Genomic DNA, 26338 nt, shown 5'->3' on the forward strand with positions numbered 1-26338 from the left:
TGAACATTAAGATATTAAATTTTAGCACATGTTCAAATAATTATGTCGACATTTATGAACATTCCCAATCTAACCCATGTACACCTTGGTATCTGCAAAAACCTGACAATAATAGATATATCGAAACTGTACAAGTTGGTCAGACTTATTAGGTCCAAACTTAAATCCTTATTAGGGATCGGTCCCGACTTCGATCCTTAGGATCAGTCCTAATTTATATACTTATTAGGGATCAATCATAGTTTAGATCCTTACTTGGGATCGGTCCTTCAAAAGATCCTTATTAAGGACTGGTCCTTAGAATAAATCCTTGCATCACCTTTTGAACAACAAAATAAGTTTCACAAGTATACTTCCTTCAAATATATAATTGAAATTGCTTTTAAACGTAATTTCAGCGTATGGATTCATCCAAAAGTTCAAGACACTAATAATGATGAATTACCAATTAGTGAAATGTAGATCATACATAGTTCATATATAAACTATACTTCGTAATTCCATAAACTCAAGTTGTAGAAATAAATAGTATATTATTCCTTAATGATAATTTGATCATAGTATAATGACTAAGTCACTAATACCAAAGTCATTGTAAATAAACTTTACTTCGCATGTTATGTTTTCAATAAATATTGACTTAAAAGAACAAAAAATAAAAATGGAAAAAGTCAAGTCTATAGTTACTAACCTCGACCAGAAGGATGAAGTCTTCCTTGTTGTCGATACATCTTCAGGTTCTTTATAACTAACCTAAAAAAGTTGACTTTAGTAATCAAGCGACTTCGAATTTTGGAACTAAACTTTGACATACCAATGCTTGGTGGGTTCAACCGAGCAATGCTCTAACTCTTCTTCTATTCCAGAAAAGCACACTGATCCACATTGATTCTAAATTAGCCATACACACTTGCCACAATAAGTTCAAACTAGAATCAATCAACCCAGGATTGGAAGAAACACTTGATATTTTTCTCTAACTCTTATTGCAATCCCATGATGAAATAAATGGTTTTCCATGCAAATTATTCAAAAGTTAATTTGGTGGGTTGTATGTCGGTGATATTTCCCATTTTTATTATCCATATGAAAATTTCTTCGTTAATTTCTTCGATGTGTTAATTGATATTTTTTTCTCCTGTAAACCATGTCAAATGGATATCCTCTCTTTAATTGTTAGGAGAATACTCGTTTTTAAATCATGTAGTTAATAAATTTAATCTATAAAATTGAATTTAGTCTTCTTTAATTCCAAAGAGAAAAAAAGAGAAAAAAAAATGGACCAAGTATTTCTACTACCAATCATGTCTTTCTTGTTGAGAAAATATATTCATTTAATGCATATCTTTTTCAACTAATTAAGGAAGTGTTGTTGCATAAATAACCAAAAACAATCAACGTTATATTTTATTTTTATCAAAGTTAAAAAGAAAGAATATGATAACCTATACAAAGAAAAAAAATACAAAAAGAAGATGAAGTTTTTAAGTGCGTATACGATTTCTTTAATCATTTTTTCGATTCTATGTTCTTGTGTGGATGCAAAGTATTTAATAGTCGTAGGAAACAACGGTCGGAGCCTAAATACGAATACAGACGATTGGAGTGGATCCATTACCTTCTACACTGGAGATACTTTAAGTAGGTTTTGCGAATTTATTCTTTTAGTATTCATTTATTTGGCAATGAACTTAATTAGTAGATTGTATTAATTTAATTAAACTATGATGCATGTTTTGATTTTACTATGCAGTATATCACAATGATTCGTTGGCTCACAATGTCTTGGAAGTTAATGCAACTCAATACCTTACATGCAACCCAAAAAATTCTATTAGTAAAAATAAAGGGGAATTTAACTATTATCGCATTGAAAATTTTTGGAACAAAATATTTCATTTGCGAGAAAAACGATCACTGCAACAAAGGAATTAGGGTTAAGATTGAAGTCTTGGTTCCCGAAGGTGAAAAATCGAACGCACCTCCAACAGTTCATAAAGAATTAATAATTGTCATGCTTAATAACTTTATTATCATATCATCGATGTGCAACTTTATATGATAAGGTTTGGGTGCCTTTTTTTATTCGTAGTTTGGGGTGTCTTTTACTTCGGAGATATGTATCTTTTATCAAGATATATATTAGTTATATTTTTGGGCACGTACCATAGTACCTGTTTATCAATCTAAAGTTTACGCTTGTAGTTCTTTTTTCTTTGCAAACTTGATGTTAAGTTTGTTTCAAGTGATTTTTTCAATTAATTACCACTTCGTTTTGGATGTTTTGTATTATCCGAACTTTCTACTTGATGAGAGATAAGGTTTAGATATTTTTTTTTATATTCATAGTTTGGGGTGTTCTTTTTTTGTGGAGATAATTATCTTTTATTAAGATATATATTAGTTCTTGTTTTGGGTACATACAACAACACATGTTTATGAATCTAAAATTTATGCTTGTGGTCTTTTTTTCCCCTCATTACGAAGTTGATGTTAAATTTGATTCAAGTAATTTGTGTCAATTAATTATCAGTTTTTTTGGATGTTTTGTGCTATATAGATTATTATTGATGAGAGATAGGGTTTGGGTGTTTTTTTTTTTTGTAGTTTGGGGGTGTCTTTTATTTTGGAAATAAGTGTCTTCTATGTGAAGATATATTAGTTCTTGTTTTTGGTACGCACCACAATATATGTTTATCAATCTAAAGTTTATTCTTATAGTATATTTTTCTTCTTTATAACGCTGACAATAAATTTGGTTCAAGTGTTTTAAGTCAACTAATTATCAGTTATTTTTGGATGTTTTGTGCTCTATAAACTTTCTAATTGATGAGAGATCCTAACTCAGTCTCTTGATGAGAGATCTTAATTCACAAACTTAGAAGAGTACATGTTGTTTTTGTCTCCTTTCTTCTTTGTTGACAACAATAACAACAACCACAATAACAAAAAATAAGATGGTGATTTTGTACTTACCCCATACCAATATCAGCATGCAAGAACCTTTTTTACTCGACACATAACAACATCAATATGCATTTTTTTTCAAATCGTAAGAGCATCCACGATCGATATGCTAGTATGGTATATTTACCGTATTGATATCAACAATTGGTAAAGTAAATTGCTATTTATGTTATGTATGGTAAACTTTTACGGTAAATATACCATATAGGCATACCAATTCCCAAATTCAACTTTCGGTCTATTTGAAATTAGGAACCAAGTTTTAGCATCCACTCAAAACGTAGGATGTGCTTGAAACTTAGAATGAGTTTAAAATTTCATGTGCTTGGTGTTTAAAAGATGGAACCAACCTTGAATTTAGGATGTCGAAAAAGTTTTAATTTTGGATATGGACAAAGGTTTTTGGGTTTGATTATCTTGTTCAAGGCAAAATTTCAAACACGGCATGCACTCACCCATGCAAAAGATAACAACCAATTATTGACATTGGAAGTTGTAAATAAATTTAAAAGAAATAAGAGAGATGATGTTATCTTGCATTGGAGAATACAAATTGACTAGGATTTTTTCGATTTTTTTTTCTATAAATGCATTGCATTCTCCAATGCTTGCGAAGCATGCTTGCAAGGGAAAATCGACGTGCATTTACCTATGAACTTTGAAGCTTTATGGCCCGGTTACTGCGTATAAGCGTGGTGCATCTTGGAGTTTCTGCCTACGCGGCTTGGTGCTGGAGGCGTAATTTTCCATCCGTCGTACTGACTCTTGACTTTAAAACTTGTATTCTATCTTTTTCTTATTTATGAATGCCCATACAAAGCTAAGAAAAAAGTTAAAAAAGCGGGGGTCTAACAACCACACCCAATATTTCGTTTGGCAATCTGAATAGACAAACTCCAATATACTTTCAAGAGAATCAACTAAACAGTCAGACTCAATCTAGAGAAAAGTATATCAAAGAGTTTTATATCTCTATCTCTCAATTCAATCTGCAATCAACAAATAGGAATTTGCAAGCCCGATTGAATATAAGGGAAGTAACTTGAACGGTACCAAAGACCAATGTTCAAGGATCAATCAATTTAAATAAACAACCAAAGGTTGAATTTCCCAATTGATCGATTTAATGCACAACCTGTGATATTTCAATTATATAACAAAATATAATGCGGAAAAGAAATAACACAGACATCAGAATTTTGTTAACGAGGAAAACCGCAAATGTAAAAAAAAAACCCGGGACCTAGTCCAGTTTGAAACACCACACTGTATTAATTCTCTAAAGACACTAGCCTACTACCAATGAACTTCAGACTGGAATGTAGTTGAACCCTAATCAATATCACACTGATTTAAAGTACAGTTGTGCTCCTTACGTCTCTGATCCCAGCATGATACTACACACTTGATTCCCTTAACTGATCTCACCCACAACCAAGAGTTACTACGACCCAAAGTCGAAGACTTGATAAACAAATCTGTCTCACACAGAAAAGTCTATCGAAATAGATAAATCTGTCTCCCACAGAAATACCTACGAGTTTTTTCCATATTTTGATAAATCAAGGTACACAGGAACCAATTGATAACCCAGACTTATATTCCCGAAGAACAGCCTAGTATTATCAATCACCTCACAATAATCTTAATCGTATGGTAGCGAAACAAGATATTGTGGTATCACAAACGATGAGACGAAGATGTTTGTAATTGCTTTAAATCTTACCTATCGGAGATAAATCTCAAGCAAATCTTAGCAAAGATAATACTTAATCACGATAGTAAAAGTAAGATTAGAACACGCAACTACAGAGAAAATAATTGGGTCTGGCTTCGCAATCCCAATGAAGTTTTCAAGTCGTTAACCTACATGGTTTCGTAAAAAACCTAAGGTTAAAGGAGAATCGAATCTAGCTTATACAACTAGTATCACACAGGAGGTGTGGGGATTAGGTTTCTCAGTTGCTAGAGTTCTCCTTTATCTAATTTTCAAAACAGGGTTTGGAATCTAAGTTACCTTGGTAACAAAGCATTTAATATTCACCGTTAGATAAAAACTTGATTAGATTAAAGCTAATATATTTCAACCGTTAGATCGAACTTAGCTTGTTATACACAAATGAAATGTACCCTCATTTTGGTTTATGTAACCGTACCTAAACGTGTACACCATGTTGGCTCAACAGTATTAACCGAAGTTAGCTATATGAACATTGTCATATCAACCTTATTAATCTTAACCATAAATATTTCAAATGAATCAAATGAAACTAGTTAAAGAGTTGTTCAATTGCTATATTCTCATAGAAGTATACAAGAACACAATTGTAGCAAATTTGATTTGATTCACTCGAATCAATTCATGAACATTATAGCCACGGTTTGCATAGAATGCATTCCTTAATATATAAATGTATTAGTTCATGAAAAAACCAATTTTAGAACTTTGGTCACTCAAGCATCCAAACGGTATGCATACTTAAGTAGCCGGTCTGAGTTTGGGTTCGCCAATATGCAAACGTGTACGCATACCTTAGTACACTTCCAAAACCTTGCAGAAATTCCCGTACCTATACCTTACGCAAGTATGTGTACCGGTATGTGTACTTGGTACACGGAATTTCACAACTACAAGTACGCATACGGGTATGCATACTTTAGTTCCGGTCATGGATCACATACATGCAAGAATGCAAACTATGTTCAATCTTTGAATCTTTCTTAGAGTATGATAATAGCCGTTTTCATACACTATTAGCTTCAAAGCAATTTTCAAGTTAATGAAATAATCATAACGAAACATTCCAAGTCCACACAAAATGATTGTATCACACAAACAATGTAAGATGTTACTCGACGATTTTCACATGATCATCTTTTGACTTTCGTCGAGAATATAAAATGAACTTGGTTGAAGCGAAATCTTACCAACACATATTTCGAGAAATATGTAAGCGAATTGATCTCAGCTCGAAATCTCAAATGTGTATAAACGAAAACCCTAGTAATACGACTTATGTCTCAATATAGGAGATAGAGTAGCAATAGACTTTCCAAGTGATAAATGAGTTTTAGTCTCCACATACCTTTTGTTGATGAAGTTCCACAAGATCGCCTTAGTAGTTCTTCGTCTTCAATTTGATGAACGTCGTGAAGTCGAATGCTCAAATTCACAATCTATCCTAGTCCTAGACATCACTATAAGTAGACTAGAAATCAATACTTATAGTTTTGATCACTAACATTGAGAAACAAGCTTGAGATAGCAACGCTTGTGAGTTCGACCGAGCAGTGCTCTAACAATTTCCCCCTTTGTCAATTTTAGTGACAAAACTATCCATACATATGGAATACATAATAAATAAACATTGTAGCTTCTCATCCAAATGCTTGATCTCCTTGGTTATTCAACATTACTCGAAATCTTCGTTACTTCCAAGTACTCCAATGATTCCAAATGTGTTCAATTAAGCATCATCGTTGTTGAAGATCCGTAGCAATAACAATGAGAAAATGGTTGCTCTCAATCATTGTTATACAGTGTCATAGTATTATTACACAACATCATAGTTCAATTGTATCACAACTTTGACAACAATACTACGGTGATATGTATCACTCCCCCTTAGTCGATACTTCATCTCACATGAAAACCACTCCCCCTTACATAATGATCCGTAAACCATATGTATTTGTAGTGTAAACTACACATTAATTCTCCCCCTTTTTGTCAATATAAATTGGCAAAGATACGAAAACTAGTGGGATCTTTATGAAATTTCCATAGAGATACTTCATGACCAAAAGATAACAACATATCAACTTGTTTAGATGCAATCATATATCCGAAACTAAATGCATTTATCAAGGAGTTTATAAAGATACAAGATAACCCCTATAATATTCCACAGCCGCACTCCCCACAAAGATTTGGCAATTAAGGACAAGTTCAATTAAGAACTCTCCCCCATAAAATGTCATTCCCGAAAGAACAACAAGAGCGACCTTACTTTTACAAGAAAATAAGGATTTCTTTGGACATTAACAAATATCATGAAACATGAATTTGTATCCAAAAAACTCAATTGAATTAACCACAAGGAAAATGATCAATTCAATTGGTCATGCTCAACATAAGATAACTTATGGAGTAACACAGTACATACACAAAGATATGGATCAGGGAAAAAACAATACTGCGGAATAATCAAAGATTCATTCTATTTTTCATCACTATTTGCACAATGACATATAATAGACTTAATCTTTGTAAACAAAAGTTCATCATATCTTCCATCAAATAATGACATAATAAGCTTAACTTTTGTAGTCAAAAGTTCATTCTATCTTTTATCAATACTTTCATACGGACATATAATAGAGTTAACTTTTGAAAAAATATGGGACAGTCAAGGTTCATGGATGTAAACAACATATCCCATAATAATTTGCAATATCTAAAACCATAAAGATTAATACTGCACAAATCATCTTCCAAATAACCTTTAGAATTTAAACAGATAAATCCAAAAACATTGCAAGATGAAAAACGTTGGCAATAGATATGTGTACTCACAATAATGACTATTCCAAACCCTAGTTATACTTCTTAAAAACACAAGAATAAATTCTCATAAAAAGTTTCCTAGACAAAATCAAGACAAACTCGTAATGCACATACAAGATGATTTGTCCTTACAGGGTAGAATCAATCTTTTTCGCACGGATTTACACCAAGAATTGCTACCAAAAGCGTATAAAAGAATTTTCTTAACAAAGAAGAACATACAAAGTCATTAACGACCATGCACCATACTTCACATAATATGATTGTCAATATTCAAGAATCCTACAACAATGCGTACTACTGCCCATTCTTGAACTTCCTTCTTTGTGATTCACCAACAACATTATTGTAAAAGCTACAAATGAACTTAGACGAGTAATGATCCAAGAATCCAAGTGCCCAAGTCCAGGAGAAGTGGAACAAGTGCGACGAAACAGACCAACACTCAAAAACAAGAAACGAGACAAAGACCAATCTTAACTCATCCAAATTCAAGAATTCTCATCTCCATTTTGAATAGAATTCAAAGAGGAAGATAATGCAAAAAGAATGAAGTCATTCCTTGAATAGAATTCAAAGAGGAAGAGAATGCAAAAAGAACGATGTCATTCCGAGTTCGGACAAAGAAGTTACGGCCAACACAAGTTTACCGAATATCGACGTCTACGGGCAAGTACGCATACCGGTTTGCAAACGAATTTTCATGACCCGGAGCAGTATGAGAACGGGTATGCCTACTAAAATCCCTGGATTTTGATTTTAAATGATGGTATGCATACCTGGTATGTGTACCATGAAGTCCAAACATCCTGAACTACTATTTTCATACCTAAACATTTAAGAACCTTAAACACATATCAAGTTAGGTAGAAATGAACGATAAGCATGGTACATGGATCATTATAAGTACTCTAAGAAAATAAAAAAACAAATATTTCTCAAGTTTATAGAAATACCTTTTTAGAAGAATCCAATCGAATTCTACAGCCTAACCGAACATAATTTGTGCGCCCCAATTCTCATACTTCCCTCACCGTATAGATAGAAGGGCATTCCTTGGTGAAGATGCACTTACATGCGCCCCAATTCTCGTGCTTCACTCATAGCAAGGCATTCCTTGGTGAGGATGCACTTACAACACACTCAAGTTGTGTTGAGGTGAACAATATCTTGCTCACCACAAGTGACTTTGGATTACTATGAGAGTGATCGCTTTTAGAACCTTTCACATCCAAATCCATCTTTCCAAAGAACTTTTTAAGTTCCAATTGTAGGATCAGAATCTCGCAATGACAATGTTTCAGTGAAAGTATCAATGACACATCATAACAGCGTCGCAGAACAGTTTCAAAAGTGATAAAATAAATGACGTCATCTAAGATCACGAGAAAGATGTGATAGTCCTGCGAAGATTAGAGAGTTTGCGAAATTAACATTTGTAAGGTTGCGAGAATGTCGCAGACCATATCCGAAAATAAAGGACAGATTAGCTGTCATCCACTATGTATTTTCTTATAAATAGTCATTCGAGTTGTAAAGAGGGGAGGAGATCTTTTTTGAGTAAGAAACAAGTAAATAGGAGAGAGAAAGTTCAGAGCAGAGATCATTCTTGATTTCTTTATCTTTTCTTGTAAGAACATTCAAATATTAATCAATAAAATTAAGAGTGTAAACCTAAAAATGAGTTGATTAACAATGAAATCATATGAGCGGTGTAGTGTAGGATTTCCTGCAACTACATAATGGCGCTAGAAACAGGGACGTGTTGAAGATTATTTTAGAAAAAGCTGAAGATTGATATTGAGATTTGTGAAAATTTAGAGTGATTGATTAAGAATTTTCCATAGTTTCTTGCAATACTGTTAACATTGAATAAATGGCTAGAAGAAGAAATACATCCGAACAACCGACTACTGTTAGAAGAAGCGAAAGAATTGCTGGAAGAGAAAGAAGTGAAATGGGAGAATCTACTAGAATGACAAGTAATAGAGAAAATCAAATTCAACCACCAATTCAACAAACACTAGTTCAAGGGAGGAATACAGATTATGATAGGGTGAGCATACACACTTGGCATTCAAATTCGGCAGGATAAATACAAGAAGAGCAACAAAACAGAAATTATAGACAGGAAGAGAGAAATCAAGAAGCAGATGAAGGAATAATTCATGGAGATGAAGAAGTTGGAGCATTAGAAAGGTTGAGACGAAGAATACATGAAGAAAGAAGAGTTGAGGCAGAAGAACGTGCAAATTTAACAAGGAAAAATCACGAATTAAGGATGGAGAATATAAGACTACAGAATAGAAGATCGAGAAGTATTACAAAATCATATTCAAGATCGACTAGAAGAGAAATGAGGCGAAACTCACCCACAATCAATGCTGGAAACAATATTCAAGAATAATATCAAATCCTAATGAAGAACTTCGTGAAAATAGAAAAAGAGTTGATGATCGTTACGTTCCACAAAATGAAACTTTTGATGATGGGCAAAATGGCGGAAATCAAGAGAACGAACAACATCAGGGACGAAATGACCAAGATGGCCAAGGAAATCGAGAGGAAGGAAGAAGAATTTTACATGTGAGAGAAACTCAAAGAAATCAACAGACAATTGAAGAAGAAATTGAAAGACATTATGCTGAACAAGCACGTTTAATCTGCAAATGTGAAAGATTGAGAGCGGAAATAGAAGAACAAGAGTTTCAGGAGACAATTCGCCAGAACAATCATGACAATCAAGAAAGAAGGCGTACACAAAACCGGAATAACTGTAATCTCAATGAAGAGTATGATAGAGTAAAGAGGATGGCTGAAAGACAGCGAGTCGAATTGGTAAGAAATGAACAAAATCATGGAGGGAAAAATGAAAGACATCGTCATATGCGAATTCAAGATAGAGATGAGGAATAAAATCGCAGAAGAAGACGAGATGAGGATAATGAAGAAGAAATGCAAAATTTCGCGAGAGAAGATAAACAATAACGCAGAAAAAGAGATGCGAAATTAAAGAGACCAATGGATCAAGATTCAGGTGTAAATAAACAAATCTTGAAATAATTAGAAGAAATGAGAGGAATGCTAAATAAAGAGGAAAGTAGGTAGAAGACAATTGGATGAAGCAATAGAAGAAGCTGCGAAAACTCCATTTACAAGGGAAGTACAATTAGGAGGAATACCACCGAAATGCAATTTCCCCGTTAACCAGCATTTTTGATGGAACAACTTGTGCAATTCAACACATTAAAGCCTATGTGAGGTGCATGTTACAATGGGAAAATCATGATGCGTATTGTGCAAATATTTCGCATCCAGCTTAACAGAGAGGCGTTAAAATGGTTTGAAGGTCTACCAAAGAACACAATAACCTCCTTCAATCATTTGCAGACTACATTCTTGGGGCGTATATAAGTAATAATTCCTCGCGACCTGGTATAGAAGATGTGTTTGGATTAAAACAAAGGATTGGCGAAAGTTTGAAACACCTGACTAAAAATGGAGAACTATGTGTAGCGAAATGGCTGGCCGTGTAGATGAGAGATATCTTATATTATCATTTATCAATGCTATGTTGCAACAAACCTATTGTATGTCCAAATTTTCAGAGTCAAGAATACGATCACAATGACTGAATTGCGAGAACTTCAAAAGAATACATTGCTCTAGAGGACAAAATGAAATGGAATCATATCCAGTTGCGAACACCAGCTCACAAACACGAATGCAAGCTTATTACCCAAGCTAATAAACACAGTGGCGAATACTTCGCAAGTACAACAAGAGAAGGTGACAAGTAACAATCAACAAAACTGGTAGCTATGGGAAGCCGAGATCAAGAAGAGTATGAAAGAGAAAGAAATTTCTACAATCGTGGAGGAAATAACAAGATTCAAAGACTCGATCAACCGCAAGAAACTTATGGAGGTCAAACAAAACTATAATAGAGGACAAGGAGGTCACAAGGTAGTATGGGAAGAAATCAAGATGCCACCTCTAAATGCAAGTGTGGAGAAGATATGGGAAGCTATAATCTTGATGGAGAATATACCAACACCATGGAACATGGGAACGGAACCACCTCCAAACCACAGAAGTCATGAGTTTTGTTCTTATCATCATTTTCATGGACATACCACAAATGATTGCAGAAATGTAAAAAGAATTATTTTGAGAATGATAGATCAAGGAAAACTAAACGACTTTCTGGTAGGGCATCCACAATCTCAACCACTGCCACCACCACCAGAACATCACAAATGAATACGATGAAAAAGAAAGAAACATTCTTCATAGAAGTTGGTGCAAAAGCAAAAAATATATTCTGTCACTCTATCGTACATTCATATAAGACAATTGAAGATTTTCATGATAATGTTTTGAGTAGAGTGTTCGCAAGAGATAATGATGGAAGAGAAATTATGAATATTGCGAAAATCTCGCCACTAGAGGAATGGAGAAACAGATCATTTCTTTTACCGCAGAAGAAATTCCCGAAGGAGAAGAGGTGCATGACAATCCATTGGTAGTAAAATTAGAAATTAATCCAAAACCGAAAGAAGATGAGGATGATGAAGCTGAAGATTCATGGGCAATCAATAGAATTCTAATTGATACTGGAAGCTCTGTGAACATCTTATTTTATCATACTTATAAAACCATGGGTGGAAGAGATGATGATCTTATACCATCAACATATAAGATATATGGTTTTAATGGTACTGCTAACAAGCCTAAAGGGGAGGTTACTATGCGAATTCCATTGAAGGGAATATCTTCTGAAATCTTATTCTGTGTCGTTGATGTAGAATCACCCTACAATGCGTTAATTGGTCGACCTTGGCTACATGGGATTCTAGGTGTAGCTTCAACTTTTCACCAGTGCATCAAATTCCCTCACCCCAGTGGTGTAGGAATCATAAAGGGAGATTGGGTTGAAGGAAAGAGGTGTTACGAAACTGAGATAGAATCTTGCGAAGGAAGAGCAAACAAGAAGGAAAATTGGCGACACAAAATCAAAGATACACAAAGAAGTGAGAGGTTGATGGTGGATACAATCGAAAGGAAAGGAGAAAGATGTTGCGAAATTAATGCTAGCTCAGAATAAAAATAATGAACATACCACTACTAAGGAAGCAGTAGCAGAAAATAATAAAGAAGCAGAGGATGACAAAGGTAATAAAAACAAGAAATGTATGAATGATTAAGTTGTTGCGATACTCTCGCAATAAGCAAAATTCTCAAAAATACATTTGATTGAATGACAAAATTGAGATTGCGAAATTCAGATACAATATGATGATTTGCGAGACTCTCGCAGAGATAATGAATTTTACAGAAAGTAATCAGGAAAAATGACAAAAGAGAAAGAGGCAAACCTTTATGGCGTACACCCTAGTTCGCGAATACAATTTCGCAAGAGGCAAATGTAAGACCTAAAGTACGTCATATAAGGGGGTACCTATTGCATGACTCAGGGAAAGGCTACACCGCCACCGGAACCTGAGTCATGGAGATTTGGGGTCAATGAAGCCCATCCGGGAGAGGCACCTTGGATTCTCACTTAAGCATATGACTTAGGTTGGGCGACTAAGGTAATAAGGACTCTCCAAGGAGTGCAGATCTGATCAAGGCGCCGAGGTACACGGTTGAGTCAAGAGTGCCAGAGTGTTTGAAGCTACTTTCCATTCTTGAAAGTCTTGGCTTATACTGCACTCGGCCTGAAGAAAACCCCACTTAGGGTGCAGTCTCGTAACCATAACCCTATAGGTAAAAGGGATAAGAGGCTGCGAAAACAACTGGTTTGTTAAGACTGGATGGGAGGAGCTAACCTTGTATGGTAGAAGTACGCCTCCTTGAAGGGCAACCAAGGGGAAGATAAGGGCGGCAAAACTCCATTAGGGAGCTGATAAGTGTCTTAAGACGCAAATGTCATGAGGCTTTTTATTCGCAAGGATATTAAGGCTTGTCATATTTGTGCAACAATCCTGAAGAGGCAATAATACAAAAGAAAAGGATAAGACGAGATCAATGGGTTTTCGCATGAAAGTGCGAAGACGTCCTGCGATTTCGTCGCAAGACGGCAATGTCATGGGGCTTCATTTTCGCAAGAATATTTAGGCCTGTCATATTGTCGCAACATTCCTGAAGAGGCCATAATACAAAAGAAAAGTTAAGGCAAGATCAATGGGTTTTTGCATGAAAGTGCAAGGACGTCCTGCGATTTTGTCGCAATGACAAGAGGTGGCATAATAAGACCTTTAATTAGGAAGGCAAAAATAAGACCACACAGGAATGAGATTTTGAAAAGAAACAAAATTCACTTCGCAAAGATTGCGAAGTTATACAATAAGAATTTTTTATGAAATCTCTCATTTGGATTCAAATAACAGAGGCAAGTATGGGAATGTATGAAATTAGAAAATGTTATTTGTCTCCATATGAGAGATTTACTCAAAGATTCAAGAATTAATGATTATATTGATTAACTGTATTGCAAAGAAGAATTGTTTTAATTAATGCAGGTCAAAATGAAAGAAACACAAATATACAGAAAGAAGAAATAAATGTACAAGTATTACAAAGAATCAAAGAAAGAAGTAAAGACTATTTTTGTTAATCCTTCATTATCTTCATCAGACTTGTTTCCTTCTTCGTCTGCGTCAGAATCTTCATCACCATCAGAACTTCCATCACTATCAGATTCTTCATCGTCAGCTTCGCTATCAGAGATAATCAAACTGGGAGTATTCTGTGGGATTTCTTCTAAAAGACAAGGATAATCAGAATGTGGGATATTATGATCATCACAAACCATTTGGTTTGATTGCGAAAATGCATAGCGTCATTCTTAAAATTCGCAACAGTGATCTTGATTTGATTCTTTAATCTAGAATACTTGTCGTTGCGAGAAGAAAGATTCTTTGCGAGTTCCTCCTTTTCAGCTTCAAGTTCTTCAATCTTTTCACGATATTATTTTCAGAATCTGCGAAAAAAGACAATCAATTATTAACTTGATGAAAATTCATAAGAAGCAAAAGATTAGTAAAGAAGAGCAATTAGCAACCTTCTCTGTCAGAAATCATATCTCTAATCAAGGCTGTATGTTCAACTTGGAGACTAACATTTAGCCTAAATCTTTTCTAGCATCATCTAAATTTTCGCAGCCCAAACAAATTCATCCTCACTACTTATGAGAAGACGAGAACGAATTTGATTTTCCCTTTCGCAGAGTTCGATATTCTTGCGGTTAGCTTCATCTCGTTCAAGTTGAACTTCAAGGAGAGCCTCTTGGAATTTCGCCAAAGCCTTGGCACCTTGATCAGAGATACGATCCTTATCATCTATGAGACCGCTAATTTTGGTTCTTAACTCATTGGTTTTCTCTTTGAATCAATAAGGAGACGCTTAAATCTTGGCTAAGCCTAAACTGATCTATGATCAATTTCTAAGAGGCGAAATTTAGATCTAAGCTCATTTAGAGAAAGAGATGAAATTCTATCATTTGAGAAGCTATTTAAGGAATTGTTAAGACGTTCAAGAAGGGTATCATTATCCAAGGCATTAGGAAATGAACGAAGAAGGGTAGCTTCATCAGAAAGACCATAAATGTCTGCAAAAAATCATTTAAATAAGATAAAACAACAGGATGAATGAATAAAGGAAAAGAGAAAAGTAACATACCGTAAAGCTGATTATTAGCTTGTTGAAGACTAGAAATTTTGTTCTTATACGAGAAGAATCAATTTCTAATTGTCTATTTTTCTCGCGAAGACCTTTAACTTCAGCTTCCAATTCTTCATTCTTTTTGCGAAATTGAAGATTCTTCTTTTCAAGATTTTCGCGTCTTCTCTCTAGATCTGAGGCAACAACAAAAGAAGCTTTTCCAGCCTGAAAAAATATAAAAAATATTAATATAGAAAGAAATTTTGAGTTATAACAATGAAGAAGTAAAAGGATAAAAGTATACCAGACTATTGAGAGAATGCAAGAAGTCGGGAGTCACTGATCTAGAAACTCCACGAAGAGAGCTATCACCATCTAGTAAAGGGACATCGCAAAGGGTAGCGAGAGCTTTGCAGGTATTTGCGAATTGGCTATCTCCCATTCCTTGTAGAGAATCAGAAAAGAGGCCAGAAAGCTTAGCCATAGAAGATTCAGGTGGAGAATCTTCACTTGCAGCAAGATCATCGTTGTCCTCATCACCCTTGTCACTTTCGGAATTTTCGTTAGGAGGAATTTGAAGGAGAAGAAGAACGAACTTTCCTTTTCTTGGAGGAGGACCAGTTGATTTTTCCCTGCGAAGAGCACCTTTACCTTTATCACCAATCTTCGCAACATCGACAGATTCTTCTACTTCAGCAATAATCTACACACACAGAGAAATAAGAAATGGAAGCATGGAAACAGTATACTTTAAAATCAAAGAGAATGAAGAAAATTTAAAATCATAAGAAAAATTTCTTACCTCATCGTGTATGAGCGAAGAGCTAACAGAGTACTAGATTTCCCAGTCCTGTTATAACTATCTTTCAGTTTTTGGATCTGCGGAATGCCGCAAGATTAGCGAACAGAATAATAAAAATCAATAAAGAAATATAAAGTGAGTTAAATGAAGAAACATACCTCTTTCTCCTTTCGGGCCAAGAGAAAACCCAAGGTTGATAAGCAGCGAGATTCGCAGGAAGAACATTTGACCCAGCAATGTAGGGTCCTTTAGCATTAAAGGAAAAACACACCATTTATCATCTTTAGATTGGCGAGGAGTTGTGTTTTTACCAGAATGCCAGTCAATATCTTGCATGAGAATTTTGGCTTCATCAATGTTATCTTTCCTTTTTAAGCGAATACCCCAGCGAGTATTCTCTTTCTTCATGGAGATAAGTTCATAGTTCTCAAAGAAATTTACTGTGTATTTCTCAGCAACTATCTCTAGGTTTGCGAATTTAGGATCCCTAAGTTCTTTGGAGTAAAGAGATCCTCTACCAGCACCACGATTAGCGAACTCTAGCATCAGACGGATGCAGTCCCCACTCAGTTGGAAGATAGCTCGCGAAAATCCCGAGTGAGCGAGAATTTCATAAAATAAAGGAAGATCTGGGTTATAAAGAGGAATAGGGAGACCTGCGAGAATCTGACCTAGCGAAATTATGATTGATTGATCATCACAATACTGATCAGAGAAAAGTTTGACAGAAAGAATTGATTTGGCATTTTCACCAGGAATGGTGGAGAGTGTGAAACCTTTATCAGCAAGATCTTTTTGGACATCTTGTAAATTCTTTCATATCTATGACCACTTGGAGCCATGTTTGAATATAGAGTATGGGAATGAATAAAAAGTAAGAGGATTGAAGGAGGAAAAAGTTACAGCAGCAGAACTTGCAGAAGAATAACAGATTGCAGAGAGAGAATAAAAATAGAAGAGAAAGTAAAAAGAAAAATAGAAAGAAGAGTAAGAGAGTATATAAAGGAGATTTTTTTACTCGAAGAAATAAACACCATTAAGACGAAGAGAGGAGACGGTTGAAAAGTAGCGGTTACAGAAGACGTGTCAAGAAACAAATGGACGAAAGAAAACGTGTGATAAATGCAGATTATGAAAAGATGAGTAGCTGCGGCATTTCTCACATCATTCTCTACTTTGCAGAGAAGATATGAGAAGAGGCAAGATGTAGGATCAGAATCTCGCAATCACAATGTTTCAGCGAAAGTATCAATGACACAGCATAATAGCGTCGCAGAACAGTTTCAGAAGTGATAAAATAAATGACATCATCTAAGATCACGAGAAAGATGTGATAGTCTTGCGAATATTAGAGATTTTACGAAATTAACATTTGTAAGGTTGCGAGAATGTCGCAGACCATATCCGAAAATAAAGGACAAATTAGCTGTCATCCACTATGTATTTTCTTATAAATAGTCGTTCGAGTTGTAAAGAGGGGAGGAGATATTTTTTGAGTAAGAAACAAGTAAATAGGAGAGAGAAAGTTCAGAGCAGAGATCATTCTTGATTTCTTTATATTTTCTTGTAAGAACATTCAAAGATTAATCAATAAAATTAAGAGTGTAAACCTAAAAATGAGTTGATTAATAATGAAATCATATGAGCGGTGTAGTGTATGATTTCCTGCAACTACACCAACATCATGGATACTGCCCTCTCCATAGTCATGGAATTTTCTGGGAGATCATTCCTTTTCTCACTCAAAGCATCATTAACTTTCTTTGGTCCCACTTCTTAGTGTGTTTAGAAACAACCTGACCTTTCTTCCCATTACTCTCTTCTGGAATTCTCGGAAGAGAATTGGATTGAGTATTCTTTTGCAAGTTAATCTTTCTCCAATTGGGAGCATCGGATCTTGTCTTCGTCTTTACAAATTTATCTTTTTGATAATCATTACGAATGTGAAAAGGCTTCTTATGACGTTTATAGACAAATCTAGGTTTATCACAGGCACTGATTCATTTGCCTAAAGGTTGGACAGTTACAACCTGTAGCGTTAAAGGGGATTATACTTAACATATGATCTTGGTTTCACAACTTCTTGTGATGCCCAAACAAGAACATCATGAATTTTATCATTCCTTATACGGAAACGACATCTCCTTTCCAGGTGACCTTTATTTCCGCAATATTGGCAAACGTAAGGAATGTTCTTACCTCGATCTGAATGTGCTGACTTTGGAGGTTGATATACATTGCTCTTTCGAACTTTAACTGCCGGTGAAGGTATTTCACTTTTTCCATCAGTGGAAACCTTTTTTTGAGAAGAATCACTACCCTTGACAAATTTTACCTCTTTGCTAATACTTGCAGCATTTATTCCCTTATAGCCCAATCCTCGTGTATCACAATGATTTTTACTTGATCTTAGCATAATGGTTAATGTGCTTGAACTAGTATTGAACTTTTTCAAGTCATCTTCCAACATCTTTATTTTATCAAGAGCAACAGTTAAATCATCCTCAAGGCGTTTTTCTCGAGCGAGATAAGCGCTTTCTCTGTCATCAAAACTTGCTTGCTGGAAGTTAATCTTGCTTCAGTTTCTGCAAGTTTCTCTTCCAACAAGAAGTATTTTTGATAAATATTATCACATTCAAGTGACTTTCTACTCAGGTTTTTCTCGAAATCTATGAGGATCGATTCGCAAGAGCGATTCCAACCATAAAGACCTCCGGAAATCCTTTTCAGTTTCTTGTTTTCTCGACAGAGAGGAGTCAGAAGAGGTGTGACATGAGAAGTTGTAATCTTCTTCATTTTCAACGAATCCAAAAACTTAACATACTCTGAGACTTCCTCATCAACATCTGAATCACCTTTATCAGAAAGTTCATCCAACTGTTCTTCTAGGCGTGTTTCCCAATCAACAGTTTCTGACATGATACGTTATTAGAGATAGACTCGTCCATAATAATCATATTGATACAAACACATACTTACGAGGTCTTAAACGTGTTTGCCTGGTTTGATACCAATTGAAAAAGCGGGGGACTAAAAACCACACCAATATTTCGTTTGGAAATCTGAATAGACGAACTCCAATATACTTTCAAGAGAATCAACTAGACAGTCAGACTCAATCTAGAGAAAAAACATATCATAGAGTTTTATATCTCTATCTCTAAATTCAATCTGCAATCATCAAATAGTAATTTGCGAGCCCGATTGAATATAAGAGAAGTAACTTGAACGGTACCAAAGACCAATATTCAAGGATCAATCAATTTCAATCAACAACCAAAGGTTGGATTTCCCAATTGATCGATTCAACGCACAACCTGTGATATTTCAATTATATAACAAAATATAATGCGGAAAAGAAATAACACGAACACCATAATTTTGTTAACGAGGAAAATCGCAAATGCAAAAAAAACCCAGGACCTAGTCCAGTTTTAAACACCAAACTGTATTAAGCCGCTACAGACACTAGCCTACTACCAATGAACTTCGGACTGGAATGTAGTTGAACCCTAATCAATATCACACTGATTCAAGGTATGCTCCTTACGTCTCTGATCCCAACAGGATACTACGCACTTGATTCCCTCAGATGATATCACCCACAACCAAGAGTTGCTACGACCCAAAGTCGAAGACTTGATAAACAAATCTATCTCACACAGGAAAGTCTATTAGAATAGATAAATCTGTCTCTCACAGAAATACCTACGAGTTTTGTTTCATCTTTTGATAAATCAAGGTGCACAGGATCAAATTGATAACCCAGACTTATATTCCCAAAGAACAGCCTAGTATTATCAATCACCTCACAATAATCTTAATCGTATGGTAGCGAAACAAGATATTGTGGAATCACAAACGATGAGACAAAGATGTTTGTGATTACTTTTAATCTTACCTATCAGAGATAAATCTCAAGCAAATCTTAGCAAAGATAATACTCAATCACGATAGTAAAAGTAAGATTAGAACACGCAACTACAGAAAAAATAGTTGGGCCTAGCTTCACAATCCCAATGAAGTCTTCAAGTCGTTAACCTACATGGTTTCGTAAAAAACCTAAGGTTAAAGGAGAATCGACTCTAGCTTATACAACTAGTATCACACAGGAGGTGCGGGGATTAGGTTTCCCAGTTGCTAGAGTTCTCCTTTATATAATTTTTAAAACAGGGTTTGCAATCTAAGTTACCTTGGTAACAAAGCATTCAATATTCACCGTTAGATGAAAACCTGATTAGATTCAAGCTAATATATTTTAACCGTTAGATCGAACTTAGCTTGTTATACACAAATGAAATGTACCCTCATTTAGGTTTATGTAACCATACCTAAACGTGTACACCATGTTGGCTCAACAGTATTAACCAAGGTTAGCTATATGAACACTCTCATATCAACCTTATTCATCTTAACAATAACTAGGTCAAATGACTCAAATGAAACTAGTTAAAAAGTTGTTCAATTGCTATATTCTCATAGAAGTATACAAGAACACAATTGAAGCAAAATCGGTTTGATTCACTCGAAGCAATTCATGAACATTATAGCCACGGTTTGCAAAGAATGCATTCCTTAATATATAAATGTATTAGTTCATGAACAAACCAATTTTAGAACTTTGGTTACTCAAGTATGCAAACAGTACGCATATTTAAGTAGCCGGTCTGAGTTTGGGTTCGCTAGTATGCAAACGTGTACGCATACCTTAGTACACTTCCAAAACCCAGCAGAAATTCCCGTACCTATACCTTACGCAAGTATGTATACCGGTATGTGTACTTGGTACATAGAATTTCACAACTACAAGTACGCATACGGGTATGCATACTTTAGTTCCAGTCATGGATCACATAATGCAAGAATGCAAACTATGTTCAATCATTGAAACTTTCTTAGAGGATGACAATAGCCGTTGTCATACACTATTAGCATCAAAGCAATTTTCATGTTAATGAAATAATCATAACGAAACATTCCAAGTCTACACCAAATGATTGTATCACACAAGTCATGTAAGATGTTACTCGGCGATTTTCACATGATCATCTTTTGACTTTCGTCAAGAATATAAGATGAACTTGGTTGAAGCGAAAGCTTACCAACACATATTTCGAGAAATATGTAAGCGAGTTAATCTCAGCTCGAAATCTCAAATGTGTATAAACGAAAAGCATAGTAATACGACTTATGTCTCAATATAGGAGATAGAGTAGAAATAGACTTTCCAAGTGATAGATGAGTTTTAGTCTCCACATACCTTTTGTTGATGAAGTTCCACAAGCTCGCCTTAGTAGTTCTTCGTCCTCAATTTGATGAACGCCGTGAAGTCTAATGCTCAACTACACAATCTATCCTAGTCCGAGACATCACTATAAGTAGACTAGAAATCAAGACTTATAGTTTAGATCACTAACATTGACAAACAAGCTTGAGATAACAACGCTTGCGAGTTCGACCGAGCAGTGCTCTAACAAAAGTATTTATAAAGTCAATAGTGACTCTACAAGGTTTTTTTGCATCCACAGATGATTCACTATATCCAATAGTGTCTCTGCATAACACCAATTCACTAATTGTCTTATAGGGGAAGAGGCATGGCCCAAAATACACCTCTTGGAGCTGAAAATTTTAAAATAAAATTTCACTAGCGTATTCTCAAAATTCCAACAACAAATACAAAGATCCAATATTCACTCGAACTAACTAAACAAACCCATCCTACTATACCCGACATTCATCTAAAAATAATTACTCAATTTCCGAATACATATCATAGCGCCTTCGAGAATATAGAACAAAAAAGCAAGCCAAATGCTACAAAAATATAATATCATGTATATAAAATTATTTTTGTATCATACAAGTGAATTTAGCATGACATGTTCATGTTCATCACAATCTCCAATGGAAAACGGTTTGTCTGTAATCTGCAGCAACTCTAATTCTCCTTCTAACATTTCTACAACTTTGGTCATGGAAGGACGATCAACAGGCTTCAGTTGTATGCACCATAGTGCAACTAAGATTATTTTCTTTGCTATTTCGTTTTCTTCTTGAGTTGCATCTTCCATGCTGATATCATCACCTTGATTCAACTGTCTGTAAATCCATGATGGGAAATATATTTGGCTTGCTTTCTCTACTGACGTGTTCAAGTTTTTGCGTCTCCCAGCCATTTCCATTAACAACATCCCAAAACTGTACACATCTGATTTGTAGGAAGGGAAAATTAGGGGTAGGCCCAAGAAAAATAATATTCTCATTGTCAGGTCCATAATTAATTTTAGGTATCGTGACACCCATAATTATTTCCGTGACACCCATAATTATATGAAATTATTAAAAATGTCTGCATGACGGATTATGCATCCGCATGACGGGTTATGCATCAGGGGTATAATTGGCAACACAACTTGGATATAACATATCTAAAAATCCGCGCCTTGGAATTTTACAAATTTTATATCGTTGGAAATCTTTTTAAGAGAGCTACGCAACGAGTACAAACAAGAATATCAAATTTTTGTTTTTCACGAAAAAATCGGAAGTGATCATCATTTTAGGAAATTTTTTCGAAAACTTGATACATAACTATTATGCAGCCACCAAAAAAGATGTATAACACATTCTGCAGACGTATAACAAATTATGCAACCATTTTCTCCACTGCATAACAAATTATGCATCTGCATAACAAAGTTATGCATCTATATAACAAGTTATGTAGCCATTGTATTAGTGCGTACATAAAAAATAGATGCATTATGCATCTATTTTCTAGATGCATAAAAGATTGTGCAACAAATTTCTCGATGCATAATGCATTATGCAACCGTATTTTTAGATGCATAACAGGTTATGCATCTATTTTCGCGACTGCATAACATGTTATGCAGATATTATTGTAGGTGCATGACAAGTTATGCAGTCTTTGTTTTTGTTGGTTTTAATAGTGACAAAAAAGTTGTTGCATAACGTGTTATGCAACCGTTTTCTGGACTGCATAACAAGTTATGCAACAAATTTTATAGATATATAATAGGTTATGCATCCATTTTTATAAATGCAACAACTTGAAAAATAATGTCGATATGACGTTGTCCCAACAACGCTCATGTGCACAAGAGAGATACGGCGTCCTGAGATCTGTCGATTAGCGAAGGGAATTTTGTCCATATGGATCATCTCTAGTATCCATGTTCTATCTATAAATATGCATTACTAGTACTCAGTTAGCATTAAAATGTATGTGGTTCACAACTTCAAGCAACCACTACCACTACATCCACATAACAATGAGCAGAGTTACATGTCCATCTTCTAGCCTCTCGGTTTTACAATCCAAGAGAATAATTGGGCTGATTGAATAAAATCATCTGGGTTAACTTACATTTTTTGCAGCCGGCAAAATTCATACTCCTAATTCTCTGTGTAGAAAGTGAACACCATTTCTTTCTCCACCACTGGTTTTTCCTTTGTCCATCACAAAATAAAAAACGAAGGCTTCAATTATCACATGCACTACTGAATTTTTGATCAGTAACAATGGCTATCACTATCTTCTCATGTTATCTCTTCTCGTCTTCATCAAATTTCCCTCATTCAATTCGTTGTTCAGAGACAGACTAAAACCCATTTATTCTTCATCAACAAGTGTGGGCGAAACTCAAAAGCAAGATATAGTCATTGTTGGTGATGGAATTGCTGGTTTAGAAACTGCCTTGTCTCTTCATAGGTTTAAATTCTAAATCCCTAATTTCTGATTTCTCAAGCCATTCATTCTTGGCTTCACTTTCTCCTCCGTAACAGCTGCAGTTCCATGTATTTCCAGCAATCAAAACCCTGTTTAATTCTTCCATTTCTTCATAATAGCAGAAACCACCAGAAACCCATCTCATATGCGAGTCAAAACTTTTCTCGGTTCAGATCCCCTTCTCAGATTCCTTCTTGAACTCCAATTTCTCAATTCGATTACCATACCAAAACCCTAACCAAAACCCATTTCTTCTCTGATTAATTCTGAATCCAAAAAAATTAATATTAGGAAAGAAGAACAAAAGGAGTAATGAAAAAAAAACGAGGAAGAATAAGCGAACAAACAATTTTAGAAATTCTAGGTGTGAAAAAAATTTTCACCGAGGAAATGGATGCGCGCCTGAAATTTTTTATCAGTGGGTTTCACAGTGGAAGAAATCTGAAAAATGGGTGTGACTGTAGTTTTCACTTGTAGCAAACACCTCCGATATTTCTATAAAATAATTCTGGGGCCATATATCCTATAGTCCCTCTAAAGCCCGTTGTTAATGAAATGATACTGTCATTTGCTGAGTACGACTTCGCTAGCCCAAAATCTGAAACTTTAGGGTTGTAGTTCTCATCGAGGAGAATGTTATGAGGTTTGATGTCAAAATGCAAGATTCGCATATCACACCCTCGATGTAAGCATTCAAGCCCACGAGCTATTCCTAATGCAATTCCATAAGTTTTTCCCCAACTAAGAGCAACCACAGTCATGAGATGGACCAAATACCAAAAGCCAGATTAAAAACCAAAAAAATTTGGTTTTCCGTGTGTTCAAGCCCAGTGGGAGAATACCAAATTTTGGTGAAGCGGAACTTATATCCACGCTTGATGCGGGACGCAACTTATATCCACGTTTCTTGATGGAGCGTGTTCATAATATGCGTCTGAATGAAACGGAGGTATAATGCGCGCTTGAATGGGACGTAGGTATTATTCACGCCGTGCACGGGACGTAGATGGTAATTGCGTTTGCTGGGACGGAGTTACAAATGGCGTCTCATTCAAACGCAGATAGAAACTGCGTCTGTGTCGTGAAACCAATTCGTCTAACATCTTTCTTCGTCTCTTCTTTTTCCAACACCGACGATTGCAGTAGCTTAATATCAGCCAACCCATCATTCTTTCCAAAAGTTCTCAAACTCGAGCATAACACGAGCAATGCCATATCAGTCACAGCACCATCGGCCAACAACCCCTGACGCCACTGTTCCATTTCTCCATCTTCCGGCAATAGCACAGCTCGAGCAACCAGTTAACACTCTGCATCTCGTTCTGTTGCCGTGAACTTTATCTCTCATTCAGTTGTACGAATCAACGGCCAGTACCATACTCGAGCAAATTTGAGGATCCATTCTTCCTTTGTATGCAGCCATCAACCGATTGGAACAATGGAAGCAACATCAGCATCTCCTGTATCCACTGTTTGATGCTGTTAGGTCATCATTATCCCAAGTTTATTAAATCATTACTCATGCCTGAACTCCAAAAATCCATCTAGCTTTCAAAACCATCACCACTGCTGGCTTTTATTCCAACCATTGTGAACCCTTCTCAGATTTTTTTCCTTTCGATAAGAACAACCAGCTTCAGTGAGAAATGCAACTTCATTTGTGTTTGATAGAAGCTAATGAAGAAACGCGGAGGGTAGATGGACAAGAGACGTACATTAAAGATACGCCTAGACACAGACGCTCACAATACATGCGCCCAACCCAGACGTTTTTTATAACTGCGCCTCATTCATACGCCCTTTATACATCCGTCCCATTTCAGGCGTAAGTATTAACATCGTCTGACGCGTTTGAAGGGGGCGGAGTTAATACATGCGCCTGACTCATACGGTGATTATATGCTCGCCTGATTGTATACGGTGATTAAACTTACGCCTGATATCATACGCTCCTAATACTTCCGTCCCACTATATCTTTTTTAGTCTGGGCCGATGACCACATTTGGTCTCAAACCCTAAATTTGGCGACCAAATTTGGGTTTACTCCTCACCACTGCGATACTTTCTGGGACAAATTTGGGTTTAGTACCCAAATTTGGTCGTGACTGTGGTTGCTCTAAGAAAGTCAGTTTTTCCTCCTTGAGGAAATAAATATTTTTCTAAAGATCCATTCGGCATGAATTCATACACAAGAGCTTGTTTCGAACGTTCAGCTACAAATCCAGTAAGTTGTGCAACATTTACGTGATGTATCCTTCCCATAGTAGCTACTTCATTGATGAAATCTTGCCCGTCTCCTTTTGATGAGTTAAGAATCTTAACTGCGACATCACGGTTATTACGAAGAGATCCTTTGTATACAGACCCAAATCCTCCTTGACCTAATTTTACCTTGAAATTGCTAGTCATTTTTTTTGACATTGTTATAAGAGTATCTTATAGGCATCTGGTCTTCGTAGATGTCCAAGAAGTCTTCAATACTTGCATTCATAGTTCGGTTTCTTTTTCTTATTGTATAAATCAAAACTGGAAGCACGAATAATGTGGCAAGTATAAATCTCGGAAGCACTATCCAACCTA

At 35.5% G+C, this 26338-nt stretch overlaps 1 pseudogene; it reads right to left on the reverse strand.

The window, feature by feature from the left end:
* Positions 1 to 21859: 21859 nt before the first annotated feature.
* On the reverse strand, positions 21860 to 26249 carry LOC113294513 (annotated as a pseudogene).
* Positions 26250 to 26338: the final 89 nt, after the last annotated feature.

This window comes from Papaver somniferum, chromosome 7, assembly GCF_003573695.1.
Source record: "Papaver somniferum cultivar HN1 chromosome 7, ASM357369v1, whole genome shotgun sequence".
Lineage (NCBI taxonomy): Eukaryota > Viridiplantae > Streptophyta > Magnoliopsida > Ranunculales > Papaveraceae > Papaver > Papaver somniferum.